This window comes from Schistocerca gregaria, chromosome X (genome assembly GCF_023897955.1).
Source record: "Schistocerca gregaria isolate iqSchGreg1 chromosome X, iqSchGreg1.2, whole genome shotgun sequence".
NCBI lineage: Eukaryota > Metazoa > Arthropoda > Insecta > Orthoptera > Acrididae > Schistocerca > Schistocerca gregaria.
The window spans coordinates 316,033,658-316,050,411 of record NC_064931.1 but is presented as its reverse complement, the minus strand read 5'-3'; positions in this window follow the sequence as shown (position 1 = coordinate 316,050,411).

Sequence of the window (16,754 nt, the reverse complement as noted above, 5' to 3'; positions counted from 1 at the left end):
AAAAACTTGTGAGGGTGGTGTAGGCTAGGTTATGCTGGGAAATGCCGCACGGGATTAGCCGAGCGGTTTAGGGCGCTGCAGTCATGGACAGTGCGGCTGGTCCCGGCGGAAGTTCGAGTCCTCCCTCGGGCATGGGTGTGTGTACTTGTCCTTACGATAATTTAGGTTAAGTAGTGTGTAAGCTTAGGGACTGATGACCCTAGCAGTTAGGTCCCATAAGATTTCACACACACATTTGAACATTTTTGAACAGCGCACGAGACTGATCAGCCTTTGGCTTGGGTTCGGTACTTACTACCGCCCCATGTCCAATTTTTATATCGCACACTTGTTCGATTTTGTGAAACAAAACAAAGAACACTTTTGGTGATGACGCCTCTGGCGGGACGTTTGAATTTGTGTGAGCGACGGCCTGATTGGCTAACTTCAATCCCAATTAACCCGGAAAAGGTGCAACGTATCTAATATTTTCCTCAACAATTATTTGTCAGCGTATCTTATCCTGCGTCAACCTTACAAGCACATCAGTCTGTCTCTGACCTCTCTGTATGGTTGGCGACTACGGAACTGCCGAACTTGTCTATTCTCAAAGTGTGTGTGTGCTTGTTTGCTATATCTTGGCAAACTTGCCACCTGTTTTTTTTTCCCCTACAAGTTTTACTTCGCACGATGTACATTGTATTTTATAAGCTCCTGCGTGTTCAAACTTACCTATCCTGTTGCCAACTTCATGCTTTAAACTATATCTCATTACGTTTTTTGCTGTGAACGCCAGCTGTACGTTGTATGCCCGAAATATGTTGGCCAGTTTATGAGATTCCCAAAATTCTTATAAAGTGACGATCTTCTTATCCCTTTTGTAATGAGTTACACGAAAAAATTGATTTAACTGTCAAGCTTCAAAATAATGGTCGAATTTCAACCTTGGACCCAGTAATGAGCCAAGACAAACCCCATGCCTTCACCCGCAGATCTCTAAAGAAGCGGTGTTTAGAAGCTCAGTCAACAGATCGAATAATGTTGCAGTGAGTGCAGTAGATAAGTTAGATGAATTAAACATCATTAAATAGGTAGCAGTAAATAACGGGTACGATGCAAAAATCGTAAATCGTCTTATCCATAGGGGCAAGTAAAAACGGATAGAGGAAATAGCAAGGGATAAGAAGATCATCACTTTACCATATCATGGGAAGGTTTCACAGAAGCTGGCGAACGTTATTCGGCCATACAACCTCCAATTGGCGTTCATAGATAAAAAGCTTAATTAGATATACATAGTGATTATAATTAAACTTTCACACCGCTGTAGAAACAACACCACTGGTCCGAATGACGTCAAACTGCAACGGAATATTATCGGAGAAGGGGGAAAACGTATGGCAGAAGAAAAGTAAATAGGTACAAAATGTAGCAATAAATGGCACTGTAAGCATCATAATTTAATAGTGATCGACTACAAATGACAAATGAACCATACAACAATGGCGAAGTTGTACATTTGACGTTAAACAAACTGTACTGCTCAATATGCATGGGTATACTGGTGTGATACTGTTAGTTACTTAGGCCCATCCACCACAGCAAGGTCATATCACATCGGATGGGAAAAATCGGTTTTTAACTGTGCTGAGGCCAAAATCCGCATAAAGATTGTCCTGAGGCCAAAAACTGCATAAAAAGCATCAATCCCATCGGTTTTTAATTGTCCTGAAGACAAAAAGCGCATAAAAAGTATGAATCAAAATCAAATCGGATTATTAATTTCCGTGTGACTGGCGCAAAACATTTAATATGATGCCCACCGTTTCCTGCAACAAGTTGAAATCGAGAGCATGTTTCACAACTGATCGAAGTGTTTTCGGGGTCACATTCGGAATGTGTTGCGCAATGCGTGCCTTCAGTGCAGCTAAGTTTGTAATCGGAACAGTGAACACAACATCTTTCAGATAGCCCCACAGCCAAAAGTCAGGTGATCGGGACGGCCAGTCTGTAGGGAAATGGCGGTTGATAATTCTAACATTTCCGAAATGGCGCTTCAGCAGCTGCTTAACTGGATTTGCAATGTGCAGAGGTGTGCCATCTTGCATAAAAATGACCCCATTCACACTTCCACGCTGTTGGAGTACTGGAATAACGTGGTTGCGCAAAAGACACTCATAGCGCTTACCAGTGACGGTACAGGTAACAGGACCGGAAGCACATGTCTGTTCGAAAAAATATGACCCTATAATAAATGATACCGTAAACCCGCACCACACACTGATCTTTTCGGGATGAAGTGGTACTGATTGATTTGTGTGTGGATTTTCCGTTGCCCATATTCGACAATTCTGTAAATTCACATATCCTGTCAGATGGAAGTGGGCTTCATCTAGTCACAAAATCTTCCAAGGCCAATCATCGTCCACTTCCATGAGAGAAAGAAATTCTAAAGCAAAGGTTTCTCTTGCTGGTAGGTCAACAGGAAACAACTCTTGCACATGGATAATATTGCATGGATAGCAGAGAAGGATGTTTCGTAGGATTTCACGCACCGTGCTCACGGGCATGTCCAATGTTCGAGCAATTCTCCGTACACCACACGTTTGCACACCATCACTCGTCTCCTCCTGCACTGCTGTGGCCACTGCTTCCACTGGCGTCGAATCAATTCGTTTCCTCCCTCTACCGAGTTGCAACACTAAAAGAACCCGTCTTTTCGAATTTTCGAATCATTTTCTCTAGACCAGCGGCAGTCATCGGACCAACGTCTTTTTTCAAACCATTCAGTGTTCGGAACTTCCGTAGAGCGACGTGTGCACACTCATCATTCTTGTAATACAGCTTTGCAAGCAGAGCGCGACCCTGCATTGCGACAGTCATGGCGAAAGTCACAGACGCGAAAGGAGGAAAAGCCGTGTACCCGGCGTATTTATACCAACTTAAAAGTGTCGTCTGCGTGACAGGAGTTTTCAGTTACGTAGTCTGACACATACGTATTGATAAATTTTCACACTAATTTTTCTTCTGCCATACGTTTTCCCCGTCGTCTAATGCATGAAGTTGGCAACAGGATAAGTAAATTTGAATAGGCAGGCGTTTATAAAATGCAGGGTACATCATGTGAAGCGAAATGCACTGAAAAGCCAAGGAAACTGGTACACCTGCCTAATATAGTGTAGGGCCACCGTTAGCACGCAGAAGTGCCGCAACACTACGTGGCGTGGTCTCGACTAATCTCTGAAGTGCCCGCCCGGTTAGCCGAGCAGTCTAACGTCCGGCTTTCCGGAGTGGGAAGGAGCGCCTGGTCCCCGGCACGAATCCGCCCGGCGGACTTGTGTCTAGGTCCGGTGACCCCTCCAGTCTGTGGATGGTTTTTAGGCGGTTTTCCATCTGCCTCGGCGAATGCGGGCTGGTTCCCCTTATTCCGCCTCAGCTATACTATGTCGGCGATTGCTACGCTAACAAGTTCTCCACATACGCGTACACCACCAGTACTCTACCACCCAAACATAGGAGTTACACTCGTCTGGTGTGAGACGTTCCCTGGGAGGGGAGGAGAGGGGAGGGGGCGGGGTGTCCAACTGGGGCCGAACCGCACAATAACCCTGGGTTCGGTGAGGGGCGGCGGAGTGAAGTGGACTGCAGTAGTCGTCGTGGGGTTGTGGACCACTGCGGCTTCGGCGGGGACGGAGCCTCTCCGTCGTTTCTAGGTCCCCAGGTAACATACAATACAGTGTCTGAAGTAGTGCTGGAGGGAACTGACATCATGAATCCTGCGGCGCTGTCCATAAATCCGTAAAAGTAGGAGGGGTGGAGATATCTTCTGAAGAGCACGATGCTAAGTAATGTTCATATCTGGGGAGTTTGGAGGCCAGCGGAAGTGTTTGAACTCAGAAGAATGTTACTGGAGACACTCTGTAACAATTTTAGACTAGTGGCGTGTCGCATTGTCCTGTTGAAATATCTCAAGTCCGTCGGAATGAAGAATAGACATGAATGGATGCAGGTGATCAGACAGGATGCTTACGTACGTGCCACCTGTCTGTCGTATCTATACGTATTAGGCGTCCCACAACATTACAGAGGCTCTACCAGCTTGAACAGTCCTCTGCTGACATGCAGGGTCCATGGATTAATGAGGTTGTTTCCATACCTGTACACGTCCATCCGTTCGATACAATTTGAAACAAGACTTATCCGACCAGGCAACATGCTTCCAGCCATCAACAGTCCAATGTTGGTGTTTACGGACCCAGGCGAGGCGTAAAGTTTTGTGTCCTGCTGTCATCAAGGGCGCACGAGTGAGCCTTCAGCTCCGAAAGCTCGTATCGGTAATGTTTCATTGAATGGTTGACACAGTGACACTTGTTGATAGCCCAGCATTGAAATCTGCAGCAATTTTCGGAAGGGTTGCAGGTCTGTCAGGTTGAACGATTCTCTTCAGTCGTCGTTTGTCCCATTCTTTTTCCGGCCTTAGCGATGTCGGAGATTTTATGTTTTACCGGATTCTTGATATTTAGGGTACACTCGTGAAATGGTCGTACGGTGAAATCCCCACTTCGTCGCTACCTCGGAAATACTGTGTCCCATCGCCCGTGCGCCGACTATGATACCACTTTCAAGCTGACTTAAATTTTGATAACCTCCCATTGTAGCAGCAGTAACCGATCTGGCAACTGTGCGAGACCCTTGCTGTCTTACGTAGGCGTTGCCGACAGCAACGCCATATTCTGCCTGTTTACATTTCTCTGTATTTCAATAAGCATGCCTATACCAGTTTCTTTGGCGCTTCAGTAGGACAAACAGGCAGGAAAATTTCAAGAAGATACTGGGAACATGCATATCCGTTTACAATGGGTAACTAAGACATATCGGTGGTTGCCAAATACACCGCATATGAGAGCAGTCACCCCCAGAAACCCATAAAGAGGACTTAGAGGTGATATGTGTGGATAATAAAGGAAAGAAACTCTACCCACTTGAGGTTAAAGTAGCAATCCACCTGTTTAAGTTTGTCAATGTACTTCATTCACAAACATCAAACTGGCGAGTATAGTAATGCTTACTTCAGTGGTTTTTTAGATCTTTTTAAAGGTAGGCATTAAACGATAAATGCGAACGACTTGACACAGATAATCTTTCGTATGTATAACCGTACCACTACTATTGTAATTTAGTATGTTTTTTTACCTAAGTAACAGAAACCCTGTCTCTGTGTTGCCACGTACAGCCCTATTGGCTAAATTTACTTCAGTTTCCAATTAAAGTACACTATGGGAGGGTAGTCCTGTTTATAGCAAAAGCTAATCAATAGAGTTACCCTTTCTGCAGGATCTGACCGTGAGTTATGTCTAATGGATAAGTAAATCAGACTATTCACTTATTTTCCTAAGACCTTACGCAGTGGTTAGATAGAAACGCAGTATGAATAATATTGTACTGCAACTAGGACCACTCAGTTCCAAGTTCATTTAGTGGTTTAAAACATGTACTAATGGTCTCTTCAGCCTATCCAGGCAGTGAACCAGTGAAGTATTGGAAAAGCAGAAGTATGGATTTTGCTTACTTTCTTCCTACTGTTTAATTTGATTCTTCAAATAAACTCCACTTAAACAATGTTGGACTACACCCTTGTACATTACGTTTTTGAAAGAGAAAAAGCCCAGAAGATAACTTCAAGGATGCTAAAAAAATCTGTCCACGGGGGACGTTCAGAAACGCACTTTTCATCATCAACAAACTTAAATACTAAAATACTTAGATACTAAAGCATACAATTTTTATACTGACATTTCACTTCAAGGACCTCTTTCTTACTGGAACTTACTTTCAAAAGCTATAAGTCTTTGAACTAATTCTGTATAGTCATTTAACAGATTCTATTACCTTGGCTTCCCTCTGATTGAATTTTATGAAAGCAAACTTTTACTATAACACTTTACAATAGTTGTTGTTGTGGTCTTCAGTCCTGAGACTGGTTTGATGCAGCTCTCCATGCTACTCTATCCTGTGCAACATTCTTCATCTCCCAGTACCTACCGCAACCTACATCTTTCTGAATCTGCTTCATGTATTTATCTCTTGATCTCCCTTTACGATTTTTACCCTCCAAGCTGCTCTTCAATGCTAAATTGGTGATTCCTTGGTGCCTCAGGACATGTCCTACCAACCGATCCCTTCTTCTAGTCAAGTTGTGCCACAAACTCTTCTCCCCAATTCTATTCAATACCTACTCATTAGTTATGTAATCTACCCATCTAATCTTTAGCATTCTTCTGTAGCACCACATTTCGAAAGCTTCTATTCTCTTATTGTCCAAACTATTTATCGTCCATGTTTCACTTCCATACATGCCTACACTCCATACAAATAATTTTAGAAACGACTTCCTGACACTTAAATCTATACTCGATGTTAACAAATTTCTCTTATTCAGAAACGTTTTCCTTGCCATTGCCAGCCTACATTTTATATCCTCTCTACTTCGACCATCATCAGTTATTTTGCTCCCCAAATAGCAAAACTCTTTAAGTGTCACTTGAAGTGTCTCATTTCCCAATCTAATTCACTCAGCATCACACGACTTAATTCGACTACGTTCCATTGTCCTCGTTTTGCTTTTGTTGATGTTCATCTTATATACTCCTTTCAAAACACTGTCCATTCCATTAAACTGCTGTTCCAAGTCCTTTGCTGTCTCTGACAGAACTACAATGTCATCGGCGGACCACAACGTTTTTATTTCTTCTCCATGGATTTTAATACCTACTCCGAATTTTTCTTTTGTTTCCTTTACTGCTTACTTAATATACAGATTGAATAACATAAGGGAGAGGATACAACCCTGTCTCACTCCCTTCCCGACCACTGCTTCCCTTTCATACCCCTCGACTCGTATAACTGCCATCTGGTTTCTGTACAAATAGTAAATAGCCTTTCGATCCCTGTATTTTACCCCTGCCACCTTCAGAATTTGAAAGAGAGTATTCCAGTCAACATTGTCAAAACCTTTCTCTAAGTCTACAAATGCTAGAAACGTAGGCTTGCCTTTCCTTAATCTATTTTCTAAGATAAGTCGTAGGGTCAGTATTGCCTCACGTGTTCCAGTATTTCTACGGAATCCAAACTGATCTTCCCAGAGGTCGGGGTAGTTAAGAAAACTTATTTCCACAAAAACAATTTAAATGATGCCTCTTTATATTAACTTGGTCACTTCATAAGTGTGTAAAACCGAACACTCGGATTAATCATACACGAAGAAGGATAACTACATAGGTGTATGATTAGGATGAAATAACCGGGTGAACCAGTTTCTTTAAAGGTCAAGAAATATTATTAAAACACAGTTTAAATTATTGGTTCACACTGTACAAAAGTAAAAAGCAAAAAATTATATAGTGCCTGTAGGGTTGGGTGTGACAAGTAATTATGACGGCTACACTACCCACACTACGGCCTGCAAGTATCTTTCTGTATGGGCTCAATTTTTCTTCTTGGCATCGTTCAATTTTACATACAGTAGCCCAACAACTAGCAGCTATGCCGTAAGCCGTTTGCAGTCTTCATCGGAGGCATTTTTGTGCAAATTTGCATGCAAAGCTTCACCTACTCCACAAAGGATTTGCCTCAACCACCGCTGCCTACAGACTTTGTGACTATTTCCAGCGCTTGCTCTAGGTAGCGCGCCAGTTCGCCCTTGCCACCTTCTCCACTCCCAAGAGCCACTTTCTTTTCAAGCAAAAGTGCACTGGCTTTTAGATAAAGCCTATTTCTTACATTGTTCCTAAGCGTGACCATTTCCTGAATTGTCCAATTTACATCATGAACAGTTTTTACACACAAATATTTTTAAATACAAGATCTCACCAGAACAGTTTTTACACACAAATATTTTTAAATACAAGATCTCATCAGAAAATTATTTGACTCAATAAACAATGTACATAGTATTTTACAAACATTACTCACATACAATGCAAAGAACTTCAAACTCCTGTATAGCACACTTTTCTTTATATTTACAGAAAATATAGCACTAATATGCGAAAATTGTTTACTTGTCCTATGTATCTCAAAATATCGTGTAATGTTTATTGTTGGGAGTCTTTGAATATATCGAATAATTTAAATTCTCGTTTTCTGGTGTCTTCTTCCTGGTTTGGCAATTTCTCTGTTGCTGTAAGGACTCGTAATCTACTAGCATATCTGTTCTGTGTGTTTTCTTGACCAAGAATTATCCTCCTAATCCTTTTTCACTCTTCGGGATGTTTCAACAGAGTGTATTTTCTACTGAGAATTAAAATTGCGCTCGTGCACACAAATTCGGGTTTGATCACCGTGTTTTAATGTCTAACTTCTGTATATCTGGATATGTGGTTTTAATTGTAGATGTCATGTGCTGTCCAGTGCACTCTCTTCAGTTTCTGTAATGCGACTCTCTGTGCTTCTTTTCCTTGCCTCTTTGGTTCTGTGATCTCACCGATATACATATACTGTCCGACCCTTTTGCATGTGCTTCATGTTTCATTTCTGCATGTTAAATTTAGTGCAGTTAAACTCAGTTTTTTCTTGGCAGTTTGCAGGCCCGCTTTTTAGTACATTCTCTGAGGACTTTGTTTTAATGCTGTGATTTCGCTGACTGCTAACATTGCCAAATCGCCTACGGGAGCTAAGAAAGAGACTTCTGTTCGTCCAGATTGTACAGGACAGTTACTCTAGTTTTCTCATTCTCTGACGATCTAAGCTAAATTGAGATTGAAGATGAGTAGCGGAAATCCATCTCCTTGGAGAGCAGCGTTTTTTTTTTTTTTCAGCGGGCACTGATATTGCCCCAAAATAGTTTGCTTTGGACGTTCGGATCGTGAATTTTTGCTTGATGAGACTTGCTGTCTTTGGGTATAGTTCTTTTCCTTTTAGGATGTCAAAGATAGAGTGGCGGTCAACCGAATCTTACGCATTCTAGTAATTTACGAAAGTGCAGATTATTGAGCTGTTTAGGGTACTTTCTATTTCAGCCATGTTTTTAGGTTGAAGATATGTTGTACGCATGAGAGCACTAGTCTCAGACCGCTTGGTATCCGAAAATCTTATATTGAAGCTGTGCTTGTGTTATTTGAGGTAAATATGCTAAGAACATCTTGTATGTGACTTGAAGCAAAGGAATAAAGGTGATGGACAAGAATATGTAAACACGAGAAGCACAACAAATTAGCTGGGTTCGATTCCCGGTGGGGTCAGGGATTTTCCCTGTCTCGAGATGACTGGATGTTGTTGTGTCGTCTTCATCGTCATCATTCATCCCCATTACGGTCGGAGGAAGGCAATGGCAAACTATCTCCGCAAGGACCTTGCCCAGTACGTCGGTGCGGGTTTCCTTCATCGTCCCCAACGCTCCTCGGAGTGTGGGACCTCATCATCATCACTAAATAAATGAAAGCAGAAAATTAGCGTGAATTTCAAGTTATAGATTAAAATTAAAAGTTTATCTTGCCGCGAGTTACAAGTTGCCAGTTTGTGTGGTTGCCGGCGATGTTGTCTCTACTGCAGCTGCCTCCCTACTTCATTTCCAGAAGTGCGTCCAATAGAAAAGGCGATACCCCATCAACAATGGCACTTTGTGTTCTCAGTTTCGTCAGGTTAATTCAGATACAATTATGTGCCGGGATTTTCGTTTAGAGCACAGCACTGCAGCTCCTACAGTACGGACCTCGCATTGCACTATTGACCTCCAAGGTCACCTCATGTCATGATAAGCGACTTTTTGAACTTTTGTTCTTTTGCAGTGCTTTGGGACAGAGTCCATCTATGTGCCTCCCATTCCAACCACTTAGGTTGAATGACTTCTGCGGCCGGCCAGAGTGGCCGAGCGGTTCTAGGCGCTACAGTCTGGAACCGCACGACCACTACGGTCGCAGGTTAGAATCCTGCTTCGGGCATGGATGTGTGTGTTGTCTTTAGGTTAGTTAGGTTTAAGTAGTTCTAAGTTCTAGGGGACTCACGATCCCAGAAGTTAAGTCCCATAGTGCTCAGAGCCATTTGAGCCATTTTTTGACTTCTGCGCCATACAGCAACAGCTATCAATGGAGTAACACAAGACAAGGTCTCAAAATTATGGGACTAGTTTGAATGTCTGGCAGACAGTTATCGAATGAGCTGACAAAAGTTACAGGATACCACTGTTTATCATTTCGGACCTCCTTTTCCCCTGTGTAATGCAGGAACTTTACGTGGCATGTACACAATAAGTCGTTGGAAGTCCACTGTAGAAATACTGAGCCATGCTCCTCTACAGCCGTCCATAATTGCGAAAGTGTTGCTGGTGCAGAATTTTGGGTATGAACTGATCTCTGGATTACGTTCTACAAATGTTCAATGGGATTCATGTTGGATAATCTGGGTGGCCAAATCATTCACTCGGATAGTCCAGAATGTCCTCAAATCAAACAGTTGTGGCCCAGTGACACGACGTCGTTGTTTGGGAACATTAGGTTCATGAATGGCTGCAAATAGTCTCCAAGTAGTTGAGCATAACCATTTCCAGCCAGTGATCGGTTCCGTTGACCAGACGATCCAGTCCATTCCATGTAAACACAGCCCATATCAGTATGGAGCCACCACGAGCTTGCATGCCTTGTTGACAACTTGGATCCATGGCTTCGCAGGGTCTGCGCCACACTCGAACCCTACTATCAGCTCTTACCAAATGGAATTGGGGCTCATCTGACCAGGTCACAGTTTTCCAGTCGTCTAGGGTCCTACCGATATGGCCACGAGACCAGGAGAGGCGCTGCAGGTGATGTCGAGATGTTAGCAAAGGCACTCACGTCGGTCATCTGTGCATGGCGCACTAACGGCGAATTTCACCACACTTTCCTAAAGGATAGGTTCGTCTTACGACGCGCATTCATTTCTGCGGTTATTTCACGCATTGTTGCTTGTCTGTTAGCGCTGACAACTCCATGCAAACGCTGCTATTGGCCATTAACTGAAGGCCGTCAGCCACTGTGTTGTCCGTGGTCAGAGTTAATGCATGGAATTTGCTACTCTTGGAACACTTTTGTCAATGTGGATCGCGGAATACTGAATTCCCTAACGATTTCCGAAATGGAAGACCCCTTGCGTCTAGCCCCCGTTACAATTCCGTGCTGAAAGTCTATTAATTCCCGTCGTCCGGCCATGATCACGTCGGATCCTTTTCACATGAATCACCTGAGTACAAATCACAGATCCGCCAGTGCACTGTTCTCTTATAACTTGTGTACGCTATACTACCGCCATCTATATCTGTGCATATCGCTACCAATGAGTTTTGTGAGATCAGTGTAGTGCTATAAGTTGACATCGCCATTGGGGAAGACATCAAGTATGAAGATGTGCACGAGGCCGGAATAATGTTCACGTAGGTCACACCTATCAACGTGCCTCTAATTATTACCATCAGTCCCATGGAAGCAGAGATGAATATACCCCATAGAATAATACAGTCCTTGCCAGACAGCATCCGTGACCTGGACAAGACTATTGAGCTGGTATAACAATTAGTTGAAGGGGTGTTGCTTTTTACTCTCCAAAAATGATTAAAAGTGAGCCTGATGCCTTCTGCTGGGAGATGGTTTAAAGGAATCAGGCCTGGAGTTATGTGTAATGACTACACAAAGGAAACTCAAGTCCAAGAGGTGCAAGTAATAAGGAAACATATTACTAATCTGGAACACATTACTAATCCAGACCACAAATGTGAACTAAATTAAATTTTACAGGCTGTAATTTCAATATGAAAGTGACAGAAGCACTTAAAATTTCCTGCACAAAATTTGGCACATGTGCCTCTAATCGACATATGTGGATAAAAATTTATGTGACATAGGAAATCTAAAGAAATCAGCGAGTGAGCTTACGTTCATGGTCGGGCACATTCAGAGGAGACGAAATTCAGGCACACAGACTACGCCGTGCGACATACACCCAAAGCACGGGAAAAGCCATCTTATCTTCAAACGCAGAGCAATGTTCGTCAACGTAACGTTTCAGAGGAAGGGCTCTATCCCGACTGACACCCTATAGCCTTTGAAAGCAGTTCACCTGGGGAATAAATGAAACAAAAATGGCGTAAAAACTAATAATCTCAACAAAAAAAAAATTGCTTGACTCCATCAAAATGCCGGAAAGGATATTCATTATGATGGGAGTAGTGATATGAAATACGTTAAATAAATATTCACTCGATATTGGGCGGGCAACAAACAAATGCTTTAAAATATGTTGGACGATTAGTTCGAGACTACTTTCCATAGCAACCTCAGTTTCGAAAATATCACTACACACATGATTGCACATTTAAAAGGAACCACGAATTTCTACTATGGACGAGAATGGGGACAGTGTAGTCCATGTGCAGGTGAAGCTTGTTAACTGGAGATTCCAAATAATTACAGAGAAGTTACCTTATTTGAAGCAGGGATTCATTAAAAAGGAAACAATAAGGGTAAACTTCATCAAACAACTATACAGAATGTGCTGAAATAAAGGGGTAAACAATACTTGAAGAGGTATTGCTCTGAATGTGTCATTATTAGCACCTGGTGGAACATGCATCATTACGTATCAGAAAAAGCTCGAATTCTAACGAGCTACTTCTCTTACTGACGAGTATTGAAAAATGAACATGCAGTTTTGCGAATGTACAGCAACAAAACAAAAAAACAAAAATGGTTCAAATGGCTCTGGGCACTATGCGACTTAACTTCTGAGGTCATCAGTCGCCTAGAACTTAGAAATAATTAAACCTAACTAACCTAAGGACATCACGCACATCCATGCCCGAGGCAAGACTCGAACCTGCGACCATAGCGGTCGCTCGGCTCCAGACTGTAGTGCCTACAACCGCACGGCCACTCCGGCCGGCGTACTGCAGCAATGAACTGTAAATGGTTGTCACACACTACAACCTAGACTAAATATTCCAGCGCCATACGCTTAAGACTGATGTAGGCTGAAGTTCTTACCCCAGAAAATGAGCTGAAGGTGTCGAGGGTGCACGGTCGCAGGTTCGATTCCTGAGTGGGGCATGGATGTGTGCAATGTCCTTAGGTTAAAGACACTGTCATCTGCTTCCCTTCTAGGCGCTACAGAAGCAAGTGCCGGGCCTTTTTACACTTTTACGACAGTCATTAACTGCGCACTCGTCATTATCTTTATCGCCAACCTCAAGGTCACGCCTGGCACTGGCTACAGCGGTAGATGTCGCCTTCCATTGTATTAAACTGTAGCCCGCTCGGCCCTGTCTGCATGCCAGCCATGTTAAGATTACCTTATACGCCGCTGCAGGCGGTTTTAGTAAATTTAGAAGCTGCCAGGGCGTCTGAGCTTAAAACTTCTTGAATATGTCAAGAATTAGACATATAGCATCCTGAAAGGTAGCAGATAAAATACTGATATACTTATGAGCCAGAACTGCCATTACTCCACCACTACTAGTTACATAATAGCATGACTTGCACTGACAAACATATATAACAAGTAAATTTGTCCATTTTACTCATTTCAACAAATAAAAAAGTATCTTGCTGCTTCGAGGACTGTATTGTATTTAACTTGCTATGTCCACATATGAATTCCTGGGGGAACACATTCAATTTAATGCCTATCACAGAATGCTAGAGCCGGGGTTAGATCATTTTAAAGATGTTTCATAATTATATCTGATTTCTGAGACCCATGTATTTCTGACAGTTCCCAATAACTTTTTTTAACTGCAGATTTCGACTTTGTCTCTTTATTATCTGAGACAATAATATTATTCTTGTCTGTTACAAATCAGTACAAATGCATCTCCTGTCCATACCATTGCAATTCCCGAATTGCGCACATTATTAAAAAGTTGAGTATGCAACGATATTAAATTGCTGAAACCAAGTGAAATTCGGAAATTTTCATTTAAATCTATGATAGTAGCTTTCAACATTTCTTTTTGTTCGAGGGTTTTCATTCAATATACAAGCGACTGTTATATAATGGAAACAGTGGAAACTGAAGACAACATGGGAATAAAGTTTTTGGATTTAGGAGTCATCATCATCATCATCATCATCATCATCATCATCACTTAAGACTGATTATGCCTTTCAGCGTTCAGTCTGGATCATAGCCCCCCTTATAAAATTCCTCCATGATCCCCTTTTCAGTGCTAACGTTGGTGCCTCTTCTGATGTTAAGCCTATCACTTCAAAACCATTCTTAAGCGAATCCAGGTACCTTCTCCTTGGTCTACCCCGACTCCTCCTACCCTCTATTGCTGAACCCATGAGTCTCTTGGGTAACCTTGCTTCTCCCATGCGTGTAACATGACCCAACCATCTAAGCCTGTTCGCCCTGACTGCTACATCTATAGAGTTCATTCCCAGTTTTTCTTTGATTTCCTCATTGTGCACACCCTCCTGCGCCGGCCGCGGTGTTCTTGCGGTTCTAGCCGCTGCAGTCCGGAACCGCGGGACTGCTACGGTCGCAGGTTCGAATCCTGCCTCGGGCATGGATGTGTGTGATGTCCTTAGGTTAGTTAGGTTGAAGTAGTTCTAAGTTCTAGGCGACTGATGACCTACGATGTTAAGTCCCATAGTGCTCCGAGCCATTTGAACCATTTTTGAACACCCTCCTGCCATTGTTCCCATCTACTAGTACCTGCAATCATTCTAGCTACTTTCATATCCGTAACCTCAACCTTGTTGATAAGGTAACCTGAATCCACCCAGCTTTCGCTCCCATACAACAAAGTTGGTCGAAAGATTGAACTGTGCACAGATAACTTAGTCTTGGTACTGACTTCCTTCTTGCATAAGAGAGTAGATCGTAGCTAAGCGCTCACTGCATTAGCTTTGCTACACCTCGCTTCCAGTTCTTTCACTATGTTGTCATCCTGTGAGAATATGCATCCAACGTACTTGAAACCGTTCACCTGTTCTAACTTTGTTCCTCCTATTTGGCACTCAATCCGTTTGTATTTTGTTTTGCACATGCTAATCTTCATATCATAGTCCTTACATTTCTGATCTAGCTCTGAAATATTACTTTGCAAACTTTCAATCGAATCTGCCATTACAACTAAGTCATCCGCATATGCAAGACTGCTTATTTTGTGTTCACACATCTTGATCTCACCCAGGCAGTCTATTGTTTTCACCATATGATCCATAAATAATATGAACAACAGTGGAGACAGGTTGCAGCCTTGTCTTACCTCTGAAACTACTCTGAACCATGAACTCAATTTACTGTCAACTCTAACTGCTGCCTGACTGTCCATGTAAAGACCTTTAATTGCTTGCAAAGGTTTGCCTCCTATTCCATAATCTCGTAGAACAGACAATAACTTCCTCAAAGGAACCCAGTCATATGCCTTTTCTAGATCCATAAAGCACAGGTACAGTTCCCTGTTCCACTCATAACACTTCTCCATTATTTGCTGTAAGCTAAAGATCTGGTCCTGACAACCTCTAAGAGGCCTAAACCCACACTGATTTTCACCCAATTGGTCCTCAACTAATACTCACACTTTCCTTTCAACAGTACCTGAGAAGATTTTACCCACAATGCTGATTAAAGAGATACCTCTGTAGGTGTTACAATCTTTTCTGTTTCCATGTTTAAAGATTGGTGTAATTACTGCTTTTGTCCAGTCTGATGGAACCTGTCCCGACTCCCAGGCCATTTCAATTATCCTGTGCAGCCATTTAAGACCTGACATTCCCCTGTATTTAATTAGTTCCGACTTAAATTCATCCACCCCAGCTGCTTTATTGCACTGCAATCTATTGACCATTTTCTCCACTTCTTCAAATGTTATCCTATTTTCATCATCATTCCTATCCCATTCTACCTCGAAATCTGAAACATTGCTGATCTATTTTCACATACATTGAGCAACTCTTCAAAATATTCCCTCCATCTGCCCAAGACATCCATAGGATTCACCAGCAGTTTTCCTGACCTGTCCAAAATACTTGTCATTTCCTTCTTACCACCCTTTCGAAGACTGCTAATTACACTCTAGAATGGTTTTCCAGCAGCTTGACCCATAGTCTCCAACCTGTTTCCAAAGTCTTCCCAAGATTTCTTCTTAGATGCTGCAATTATCTGTTTGGCTTTGATTCTTTCTCCAACATAACTTTCTCTGTGTACCTGAGTTCTAGTACGTAGCCATTTTTGATACGCCTTCTTTTTCCTTTTACAGGCTGCCTTGACTGCGTCATTTCACCAAGCTGTTTGATTCATCCTACTTTTACACACTACTGTTCCAAGACATTCTTTATCCACTTCTAGTACTGTGTCCCTGTACCTTGTCCATTCATTTTCCAATGACTGTAATTGACTACATTCAACTAACTCGTACCTTTCTGAGATCACTGTTATGTACTTGTGCCTGATTTCCTTATCCTGAAGTTTTTCCACTCTTATCCTCCTACATATGGAGATGTCCTCCTGCACTTTCGGCCTCACAATCCCAATTTCACTGCAGATTAAATAATGATCAGTGTCATCAAAGAATCACCCACGAGCAGAACACTGTCCTTGTCTTTTACTCTAACAACTACGTCACTGAGTGCCTCATAAAAACTATCCATCTTATCTTGATCTGTCCCTTCACAATGCGAATATACTGACACAATCCTAATTTTCTTGCTAGACACTGTCAAATCTATCCACATCAGTCGTTCGTTTATATACCTTATTGCAACTACGCTGGGTTCCATTTCTTTCCTGATGTAAAGCCCTACACC